Genomic DNA, 12132 nt, shown 5'->3' with positions numbered 1-12132 from the left:
TAGCCAAAATGACTTACATTCTTGTTTAGGATGTAGTAGGAAAATAAAATGTTAGATAGGAAATTTTGAGATCTAGCTAGACTTGTTGTTATTGGGTAAATCACCTAACCTCTCTGGGCCACACCTGTGGGAAGAAAAAAAGTTGATGATCTCCAATGTCCTTTCAAGAATTATGAATCTACGGAAATGATCATTTTTGTCATGCTACCATCTGGTGTTTACTGTTATTGTAAGTGATTCATGGGCATATAACATATGAAAACACTGTAAATATTAAAATAAATATTTTAATTGCAGACAATGTAAGTGCCCATATATTCAACACTTGAGTAGATACTTCATCTCTGGCACTGTGCTTGTGCTGGGGATGCACAGGTGACTAATTCATAGCCTTTGCCCCCCAAAAGTTCATCTTCTAGTGGTTAAAAAATCTGGGCTCTTAACCCATACCCTTCCTGGGCTGTCATCTGGCATTTACCACTTACTGTTTGAGCTAAGCCAATTTGTTTAACCTTTTATCCTCTTTCTCTCTCAGTTTTTCATCTGTGAAGGTTCAGGTTTATAATAGAACATATCTAACATCTAAAAGGATTAAAGGAAACATCTCTATAAAGCACTTGGACAAGTGCTCGGCTTTAGAAAGCACTCAGTAAACGTTAGCTTTATTATTCTCCGTTGTGAAGCCCTTTCCTCAATGCACTTTCACATCTAGCATCTCATTTGACCTAATTTCACTGCAAAATATTAAGTGGCTTTCACTAATAAAGGCCTAGAAAGGTTAAGTAGTTTGTCCAACAAGAAGCAGCTGATGAAGTACAGATTCATTGTTCTTCCTCTTAGGCCACAGCAATCTCACAATAAAAGAGACTACAGATTATGGCTTGCTGATTCTTCTAGGCCTGGCTAAAGCTTCGCTTTTCCTGTCAAGTCTCAGTCTAGAGAGATGTTTTCATTCATTTTTCATAGCTGTCACTTACTGTCAGCTCTAGTGTAGCATCTTACTGGACTCATTCTGGCTGGGTTGTGAGCTCCTTGAGATCAGGATTGTGGGCAGGTTTTTACTGCTTTTGTCCTTTACTGTGCTCAGCTAGGTAGGGTTCAGTCCCAGTTGATCTGACTCCAATGGCTGTGATTTTAAACACAGCTGAGTCTGTGATTGGTGAATAACAGAATAATGTCACATTAAAGTGAAAGTCGGGTTACAATTTTCCTATGGCAAAAGGAGCCAGAACAGTGGAAGTAGAATGAGAACTTTCCACAGGAAAGGCCATCCTTCAACTCAGCTTCTGCAGGCTGGAGCCCTTTCAGCTCTATTTCATGAAAGTTCAAAATGAGCTGTTGTATTGTGGCCTCCCTCCTCAGAGAGGGGCACCTTTAGTTTTGCAGGACCCTGAACTCCCAGCAAGTTGCAGTTCCCCATGTTCTCAGAGCTCCCCCTGTTCTGTATCCTCACTCGATGTTTTTGTGCACTTTCAGCATCCCCTGAGGAAGCCTGCAGCCTACTGAGATCATAAGATATTTATGTTTATTATTAGTTATTTATTATTTTTGCGATTACCTCATAAGGTAACAATGTTTACTTCTATTACTCTTCTGTTCACAAACTTGCATAGAATTTGCATGATGGGTTGCACTTTATTTTCCCATGAGCAATTTTGTGGGATATAGAGTTTGTCAGGAATGCATACAGGTGCTATGGAAGAAGAGCCTGTAAAATCACTCTCAATTTTCAATATAGTTCGATCTCTCTTACCTGAAGCCATTGGGGCCAGGTATATTTTGAGATTTGTACGTATTTCTAGATTTTCAAAAGGCTGTGTATCATCTGTATATCATGTATAGCTAGCACGGTGTAATCGGACACATTGCAGTAAGTGGATAAATGATATAAATTATAAGTAGCGTTGTGTTAGCTTAGTCATATTTTGCCATCAAATGAGTTCTGAAAAGCACTTTTGGTTTTCAGAGCCTTTTGGAATTGGCTGCCTAGACACCTCTTGGAGCCACTTCCTTTCTGCTGCTCTGACTCGATTGTCACATGGTGCCTTGTGAAGGCTGGCCTCTCAGAGAGGATGCAGGTCATGAGCTGCTAACCTTGGGCTTTCCACCAAGTGCATTTGGGTGATTTGACCATACATTTCCACCAGAGGTGCACGCCTGTCCGAGTAAGGGAAAAACAAGGACACTGCATCTAACTTTCTCTCCCTTTCCATCTATCTATTCCTAGTGGCTCCTTTCTCCTACGTGCCCAGCAGAGACTTCTCTGTGTCATATTGTCTTCCCCTCCTACCCTGTGACTTAAGATCTGAGTCCAGATATGCTATAAGGGAGACAGCTGTTTAAGTAAAACAAACTAAGACTTAAAATTGACTTCTGTCTTAGTCTGTTTGGCTGCTATGACAAAATACCACAGATTGGGTAGCTTATAAACAAACAACATTTATTTCTCACAGTTCTGGAGGCTGAACGTCCAAGAGCAAGGTGCGAGCACTATAATCTCATATGGGGGAAGGGGCTAGGGAGCTCTGTAGGGTCCCTCTTTCAAGAGCACTAATTCCAGCCTTCACAACCTAATCACCTCCACCACCGACCCAAACACCATCACCCTGGTGGTTGGTTTCCACACATGAACTCTGGGGGCAGGGGGACAAGCATTCAATGTATAACTTCTCTCTTTGAGGCTGAGTTCCACTTTCCCCAAGAACTGGAGATAATCAGGAATAAAATATTCAGTTTAATATTAAATATTCAGTTTAATATTAAAAATAGTAAGCCCATTTTATTAGCATGACAGTGTTTAAAGAGTGAATCACATGACTATATGTATATGTTTTATATATACCTATACATGTGTTTCGTGTATGTATATATACATATACAAACATATTTATATTTTGGCATAGAATGTTTCTAGGTTACGTAGAAGTTCATGACAGAGCGGAGCCTTATATTTTACCACCTTTGTAGTGTAAGAGCCATTTTACTCATCAACCACTTAAAAACTCTTATGGGAATCCCAGTTTTAGGCGTACTCTAGCTGCAAGAGTAGTGAACTGCAAATATTTTATTTAGTGGTAAGACAGTGTCTCTATCTCCTCAGCCTGGTATCTCCTTTAATCTAATCTATTATTTAATGAATTCTAGAGTTAATATGTTTTTGAAGTGTGAGGGATTAGCTTAGGTATCTCATGCTCAGTACTTCAAAAATCAGTGCCGTCATTCTCTCTCTCTCTCTCTCTCTCTCTCTCTCTCTCTCTCTCTCTCTCACTCTCACTCTCACTCTCACTCTCACACACACACACACACACACACACACACACACACACACACACATTGGCAAACTAAAAGTGACCCACTCAGCCACTTTTTGGCAGGGTTGGTAGTTGAGTAGTTTATCATAGAGATGAAACATTGATTTAAATTTTGGAGAAGGGGATAGAAAGGTGCTGAGGGAGTGCCTATGCTGAAATAGTAAAGTTCAAGTAACACGGAACTTACAGGAACAAATCCCTTCAGTACCTGTGGACTGTTTGCATAAGGAGGAAGCAACGTCTACTCATCATCAGTGTGATTGCTTCAATACACATATCTGTGAGTGGCAAGCTGAACTCACTGCCAACACTTGCAAGATGAAATATGTGGCCTGACAACGACAGGGAGAAGGACTATTTTGCCAAGTGTTCTCCTCTAGCCATAATAATATTACAGGGATCAGAGATTTTGAGCCCTGCTTCCTGTTAATATGAAGGGAGGATATGATGAGCCCTGACAAATATACCCACATGTTTTAGATATAGTATGTTTGAACTTTGGAATAGGGACATCCTAATAAATACTATTTCATAGTTTTAAGAATGAAAAGCAAGAATCTAAAAAGAAGGAGAATACTTAAATTTATTCACTTGCCACTGTGCTCTGTGCTGATGGGGGATTTATATTTTTATTTTAAAACGTGTTGGAGACTCTTTATTGGGCTCTTGGCTTCAAAGCAAATCAGGATAAAGCAGGTCTGTTTTCACTCTTTTAAAGAAAGGATTACTTAGTGAAGTCCATAGGATCTCATCATAAAGCACATTCCATAGAAACTGGTACCAAAGCATGGGCATCAGGTTTGGCTTTCCATAGTATTTCTCTTATTTGTTAGAAGTCATTTCTTTTACATACATTTTAAGCATGCATTCATACTAGTTTACATATAAACTAGTAAAACCTTCCCTATACTAAGTCTTTGAATCTACTCTTTTCTTGATGGACACTTGGGTTGCTTCCATATCTTGGCTATTGTAAGTGGTGCTGCTATGAACATTGTGGTATGCATGTATTTTTCCCAATTAGTGTTCTCGTTTTTTCTGGATATATACCCAGGAGTGCAATTGCTGGGTCATATGTTAGTTCTATCGATATTTTTAGTTTTTTAAGGAACCTCCATCCTGTTTTCCATAGTGGCTGTACCAGTTTACATTCTCACCAACACGGTATGAGGTTTCCCTTTTCTCCACATTCTCTCCAGCATTTATTATTTTTAGAATTTTTTTTTCTTTTTTTTTGCGGTACGTGGGCCTCTCACTGTTGTGGCCTCTCCCGTTATGGAGCACAGGCTCTGGACGCGCAGGCTCAGTGGCCATGGCTCACGGGCCCAGCCGCTCCGCGGCATGTGGGATCCTCCTGGACCGGGGCACGAACCCACGTCCCCTGCATCGGCAGGCGGACTCCCAACCACTGCACCACCAGGGAAGCCCATATTTTTAGACTTTTTGATGATAGCCATTCTGACTGGTTTGAGGTGATACCTCACTGTGGTCTTGATTTACACTTCTCTAACAGTTAGCGATGTTGGATGTCTTCATGTGCCGGTTAGCCAACTGTATGTCTTCTTTGGAAAAAGTCTATTCAAGTCTTCTGCTCATTTTTTGATTGGATTGTTTTTTGGATACTGAGTTGTATGAGCTGTTTATATAGTTTGGATAGTAACACCTTGTCGGTCGCATCATTTGCAAATATTTTCTCCCATTCCATAGGTTTTCATTTCGTTTATGGTTTCCTTTTCTGTGCAAAAGCTTTTTAAGTTTAATTAGGCCCTATTTGTTTATTTTTCTAAACAGGCAGTTTTTTTGCCTGGCACAGGGTATGGTGGTTAAGAGAACAGTGCTGTAGAGGCAGAGTCCCTGTGTGGAAATTCCAGCACTACCATTCAATAGCTACATGAGCCTGAGCAAGTTACTAAGCCTCTCTGTGCTGCCATTCTTTATGTGTAAAGTCAGGCTAATAATAGTGCTAACATAGTAGTATTTTTAAGAGACTGGTGATATATGAGGATTAAATGAGTTAATCCATTTAAAACACTTAAAACTGTACCCTAAATGAAAATGAAGCAAACACTAAAATTACGTACTACTTCCACTAAGTTTAGAGTTGTCTGTTTGCACCCATGTTCTTTTCACTTTTTGACAGTTTTGCAATTTCCCTTTTTGCCCCATCTCTTCTCCTGTGTTTTGATTTTATAACTGGGCCTTGCAGGTGATGAAGAGTGGGAGTGACAGAGTTCCAGTTCTAGGGAAGAGAATAGTGAATAAGACTGGCTACTCATGGAGCCTCCATTCTAAGGGGAGCACACAACATAAATGAACAAGATAAATTCACAGTGATGGGAATGGGATTCATGAGGGTGAAATGCATGTAGTTACTTTAGATGACGTGACTAGAGATCTAAATGTTGAGAAGGCAGGCATGCAAAGTTTTGGTAGAAGAACTTTCCAGAGAGAGGAACAGGGATTAGCAAGTTAAAGAGTTCTGAGGTACAGACTGGCTTGGTGTGTCCAAGGAATACAAAGTATACCCTGCATGGCTGGAGCATAATGAGCCATGGAGAGTGTGACCAGAGGGAAGGCAAAAGAGAGAGAGGCTGGAGCAAGACTATGTGAGCTTGCAAACCAGGGGAAGGAATTTGGATTTAGAGCGGAGTTTCTCAACTGTGGCATTATTAACATTTGGACCAGGTACTTTTTTGCCATGGGGACTGTGCTGTGCATTGTAGAATGTTTAGCAGCATTAAGCCTCTACCCACTAAATGCCAGTAACATTTATCCCGAATTGTGACAATTAAATGTCTCCACGTGTTGTCACATACCCCTGGAGGGACAAAATTGTCCATGGCTGAGACCTACTGATTTAGAGTATTTTCAACAGGAAATAATATGATCTGATTTACATTTGAGAAATATAATTTTGGTCAATTTGTAGAGAACAGAGTATAGAGAATAACAAATGGAAGTAAGGAGATTGGTTCTAGGAAGGAGATGGTAGTGTTTGCAGTTGTGTGATGTCAGTGGAGATATCTATATTAACAGCTAGTATTTCTTCTTAATAAGATGTGAATAAAATAAGATGTGAATAGAAATGTAAAAAGCAACAGCACAACACTTGGTACAAGAGTAAGTAGATACTCAGTAATTATGTATGTTGAATGAGTAAATGAATGAATGAATTATGGTTATCTCAGGATATAAAGTCCATGGTCAATATAATGGTGGCTTTGGCTTAATTTTGAATAATGAGCTGATAGATGAGAATGTTATGGTTGTTGAAGATTGACTCTGTCAATAGTGTAGGGCCCTTAAATACAGACTGAATCATTAGAGGGAAGTCCTAAGCCTAGAAAAGACTCAATTTTGTAGTCTCATCCTAAACTCGATTACAGAAAAAAAATTAAGGTAGTTGAACTATTGTCAGGGGAAACAGTGATTATTTGCAGCAATGGACAAAAGCCATCTTTTTATTGCATTTTGCATTCTAAAACATGCTCTGTCTGAGACCCAAAACCTTTTAACTTAAGCTGACAAAATTGGCTTGGATCTGCACTGAATTTTTTAAATCAGTTTTTGTTTGGGATGATTCTTGAGGCTATTTATTGTGGAATATCCATCTGCCCATTAATACAAAAGGGTACAAAATGACAGAAGACACTGTCCCATAGTGAGGGATGAATGACAAAAGGTTTGGAGGCTCCAGTTTAAATGTTTCTTTGGGTTTTTCTGGAGGATACAGAGCTGTGCTGGAAATCTCATAAGAATAAATTTTCCTGGGATGTGTCTTTACTTTCTCCTGCCAACTGGATTGGACATATCACAGATAAAAGTGTTTCTTGTGGTATTTTCACATATCTTATTCTAGTTCCAGGAAAAACAATATATGTGAAATATATAACTATAAAAGACTTCATCTGAAAAATGATCAATCTTCAGGGATGTTTAATTCATTTCAAGATTTAGGTAAAAGCCAGTGTCTTCCAGTTCTTCTGTTAAATCTAAATTTACAATTGGCTTCAGGTGGTTGCCATTGGTTTGCCAAAAGATTACCATATCAAGGGTACCTCCTAGTTCATGAGATCTGGGTACTTGGTGAATTCTACAAAACTTGCATAATGTGCTTTTTTTTTTTTTTTGTGGTATGCGGGCCTCTCACTGTTGTGGCCTCTTCCGTTGCGGAGCACAGGCTCCGGACGCACAGGCTCAGCGGCCATGGCTCACGGGCCCAGCCGCTCCGCGGCATGTGGGATCTTCCCGGACCGGGGCACGAACCCGCGTCCCCTGCATCAGAGGGCGGACTCTCAACCACTGCGCCACCAGGGAAGCCCCATAATGTGCTTTTTTGAAAAAAATTTTAAGGCATTGATTCTTGTTAGGGATTTGAAGGGCAAAAAACTGGGAAAGGAAGTAAAAACATTAAATGTGATCAAATGCCTTAAAATGAGGTTTGAAAACTTGAATGGGATTTCCAGGAAACATTGAGAAATGGTAGTGCTCTTTATCAGTGACTGGAGGGCAGTCTGGAGGAGAATAAGTCTTTTGCAATTATTTAGTAATGCTTAGTGGACTGGGAAGCTATTAAAATAATGTGCCTCCACCTTTCTTATCATTTAAAAATTAGAGAGATAATATCCTACATAATCTACTTTATCCCAGTTTTAAATAAGACATTGAATCAAGGACTATGAATCCCTATAGTACTAGAAAAAAATATATTTTGCTATTAATACTCTTAGTTTGGGAAACAAGTAGAGACATTTAGCATAGGTCATTTGCACTTTCTACCCCTTCATCACATGCTTATTAGGATGACTGTACAAACAAATAACTATTGAATGTGCCAGACTGAAGCAACCTCAAATAAGACATCATTATTGGAGTTCCTATTCAAAGCCAAAAGAATGTTTTGCAATGTTTATAGTTTTCTTTTTTTTTTTTTTGCAATCACTTTTATTTCTTTCACTAACAGGAAAGTATAATCCTTTGTTCATGCTAGGGCCCAAGTATCATTATCCAGTTTCTGTTTCCAGTTTAATAAAATATATATTTACATAGGCAAATTCCAACCAAATTAACAGGCTTGGAGCGTAAAATGTGATAGGTGTGACCTATTTACACAAAGGCCACTTGTTCTTTCTTTGGGTTTTATGCTCTTTATTGTGGGTAGTCAGGGAAAAGCTCATAGGTGAGCACTCATCACCAGGGAAAAGAAGAATGGGTATTGTGATCTTCTCAGGCAGTAGGGGCTAAATTGTCTCAGGAGTTGGTGAGGAAGGGGTGGCAAAAACAACATAAATGGGGAAACGAGTTGTACCCACCACAGGGAGAAGAAGGAAGTTGAACGATTTAAAGTCTTTCAAGATAAATTAATCACCATGGCATGAATGATAAAGACTGAACTGGTTATATTTTTAGTTAAAATATGTGACCAATGGGAAAACATGCTGATGAAATTAACAGACCAGTTGCTTCTTTTCTATGGTCATGATTTTTGAATAATTACCTTCACTATGCCTCCAAAATAAGTCCTGATCTGGGGATGCTGTTTAAACTGTTCCTTTGTCAGTGTATCACGAAGTTGCTGGAGAATGTACGCCCTCACTTTCCATCCCCTTTTATCCAGTTAGCTGCTTCCCTTCCCATTTAAGACTTCCTTAGAGAAGCCCACCCTGTCTATCTCTGTACCACCCCCCTCTCCAGCCCAACTAGGTCAGATTCTCCCTTTGTATCTTATCACAGGTCCCTAAACTTTTTTTTACATTGTTTCAGTTAGATTTAAATATTTATTGGGGAGGTGTTAAGATGGCGGGATAGAAGGTTGTGGAATTCGCCCGTCCTCACAAGTACATCAAGAATACGTCTACAAATGGAACAATTCTCATAAATATTTATTTTGTAATTTTTTAATCTCTATCTTCATTAACTATCAGAATGAGAATGTTTGTCATTTTTGTCACAACTGTCCCCATTTCTTAGTTCAATCTTTGACACATATGGACCTAAAAGTTTTCCATGTACAGGCATACCTTGTTTTATTGTGCTTTGCTTTACTGTACTTTGTAGATACTGCATTTTCTTTTCTTTTCTTTTTAACAAATGGAAGGTTTGTGGCAACCCTGCCTTGAGCAAGTCTATCAGCACAGTTTTTCCAATAGCAGTTGCTCACTTCATGTCTCTGTGTCACATTTTGGTAATTCTTGCAATATTTCAAACTTTTTCATTATCATTATATCTGTTATGGTGATCTTTGATCAGAGATATTTGATGTTACTTTATAATTGTTTTGGGTACCACTAACCGTGCCCATATAAGATTGTGAACTTAATGGATAAATTGTGTGTGTTCTGACTGCTCCACCCACTAGCCATTTCCCCATCTCTCTCTCTCCTTGGGCCTCTCTATTACGTGAGACACAACAGCATTAAAATTAGGCCAATAAATAACTCTATAGTGGCTTCTAAGTGTTCAAGTGAAGGGCAGAGTCTCACGTCTCTCACTTTAAATCAAAAGCCAGAAATGATTAAGCTTAGTGAGGAGGGCGTGTTGAAAGCTGAGATAGGCCAAAAGCTAGACCTCTTGCCCCAGTCAGCCAAGATGTGAATATAAAAGAAAAGTTCTGAAGGAAATTAAAAATACTACTACGGTGAACACACAAATGATAAGAAAGCAAAACAGCCTTATTGCTGATATGGAGAAAGTTTTAGTCGTCTAGATAGAAAATCAAACCAGCCACAACATTCCCCTAAGCCAAAGCCTAATCCAGAGCAAGGCCCTAATTCTTCTCAATTCTATGAAGGTGAAGAGAGGTAGGGAAGTTCAAGAAGAAAAGTTTGGAGTTTGGTCCATGAGGTTAAAGGAAAGAAGCCATCTCTATATAACATAAAAGTGCAAGGTGAAGCAGCAATTACTGATGTAGAAATTGCAAGTTATCCAGAAGACCTAGCTAAAATCATTAATGAAGGTGGCTGCATGAAACAACAGATTTTCAGTGTAGATTAAACAGCCTTCTATTGGAAAAAGACGCCATCTAGGTGTTTCATAGCTAGAGAGAAGTCAATGCCTGTCTTCAAAGTTTCAAAGGGCAGGCTGACTCTCTTATTAGGGGCTAGTGCTGCTGGTGAAATTGAAGCCAGTGTTCATTTACCATTCTGAAAATACTAGGGCCCTTAAGAATTATGATAAATCCACTCTTCCTGTGCTCTATAAATGGAACAACAAAGACTGGATGACAGCACATCTGTCTACAGCATAGTTTACTGAATATTTTAAGCCCACTGTTGAGAACTTGTGCTCAGGAAAAAAAAAAAATTCCTGTCAAATATGACTGCTCACTGACAATGCACCTGGTTACCCAAGAGCTCTGATGAAGATATACAACAAGATTAATATTGTTTTCATGCCTGTTAACACAACATCCATGGATTAAAGAGTAATTTCGACTTTCAAATCTTCTTATTTAAGAAATACATTTCATTAGGCTATAGCTGCCATGGAAGGTGATTCCTCTGATGGATCTGGGACAAGTCAATTGAAAACCTTCTTGAAAGGATTCACCATTCTAGATGCCATTAAGAACATTTGTGGGGCTTCCCTGGTGGCGCAGTGGTTGAGAGTCCGCCTGCCGATGCAGGGGACACGGGTTCGTGCCCCGGTCCGGGAAGATCCCACATGCCGTGGAGCAGCTGGGTCCGTGAGCTATGGCCGCTGAGCCTGCGCGTCCGGAGCCTGTGCTCCACAACAGGAGAGGCCACAACAGTGAGAGGCCCATGTACTGCCAAAAAAAAAAAAAAAAAAAAAGAACATTTGTGATTCCTGGGAAGAGGTCAAAATACCAACATTCACAGGAGTTTTGAAGAAATTAATTCCAACCCTCATGGATGACTTTTAGGGGTTAAAGTTTTCAGTGGGAGAAGTAACTGCAGATGTGGTAGAAATAGCAAGAGAACTAGAATTAGAAGTGGAGTCTGAAGATGTGAGTGAACTGTTTCAATCTCATGATAAAACTTAAACAGATGAAGAGTTGCTTCTAATGGATGAGCAAAGAAAGTGGTTTCTTGAGATGGAATCTACTCCTGGTAAGATGCTATGAAAATGACTGAAATGACAACAAAGGATTTAGAATATTACATAAAAACTTAGTTGATAAAGCAGCGGCAGGGTTTGAGAGGATTAAGTCTAATTTTGAAAGAAATTCTGTTGTGGATAAGATGCTATCAAACAGTTTTGCGATATGCAACAGTATTGCATATTGATTTTATGAAATCATTCATAAAAGGAAGAGTCAATTGATGTAACAAATTTCATCATTGCCTTACTTTAAGAATTTACCATGGCCACCCCAGCCTTCAGGAACCACCATCCTCATCAGTCAGCAGCCCTCAACATTGAGGCAAGACCCTCCACCAGCAAAACGATTATGACTCACCGAAGGCTCAGATGATGATAAGCATTTTTATTAATAAGGTAGTTTTCACATTTTTTTTTTCCAGTACATGGGCCTCTCACTGTTGTGGCCTCTCCCGTTGTGGAGCACAGGCTTCGGATGCGCAGGCTCAGTGGCCAGGGCTCACGGGCCTAGCCGCTCTGCTGCATGTGGGATCTTCCCGGACTGGGGCACGAACCCGTGTCCCCTGCATCGGCAGGCAGACTCTCAACCACTGCGCCACCAGGGAAGCCCCTTAATGGTCTTTTATATTAATGCTCTGAACTCATTTTTCCCCTCCTATAACAAAACCAAAGTATTACTCTGTGACCTAGGATTGACTTCCTGTAAATGTACATTTTACTGATAAGTTATAAATGGTTTATGATGATTTTAAATTAAAAC

Source organism: Mesoplodon bidens, assembly GCF_964165515.1.
Source record: "Mesoplodon bidens genome assembly, chromosome: 1".
NCBI lineage: Eukaryota > Metazoa > Chordata > Mammalia > Artiodactyla > Ziphiidae > Mesoplodon > Mesoplodon bidens.
This window is presented reverse-complemented; position numbering follows the sequence as displayed.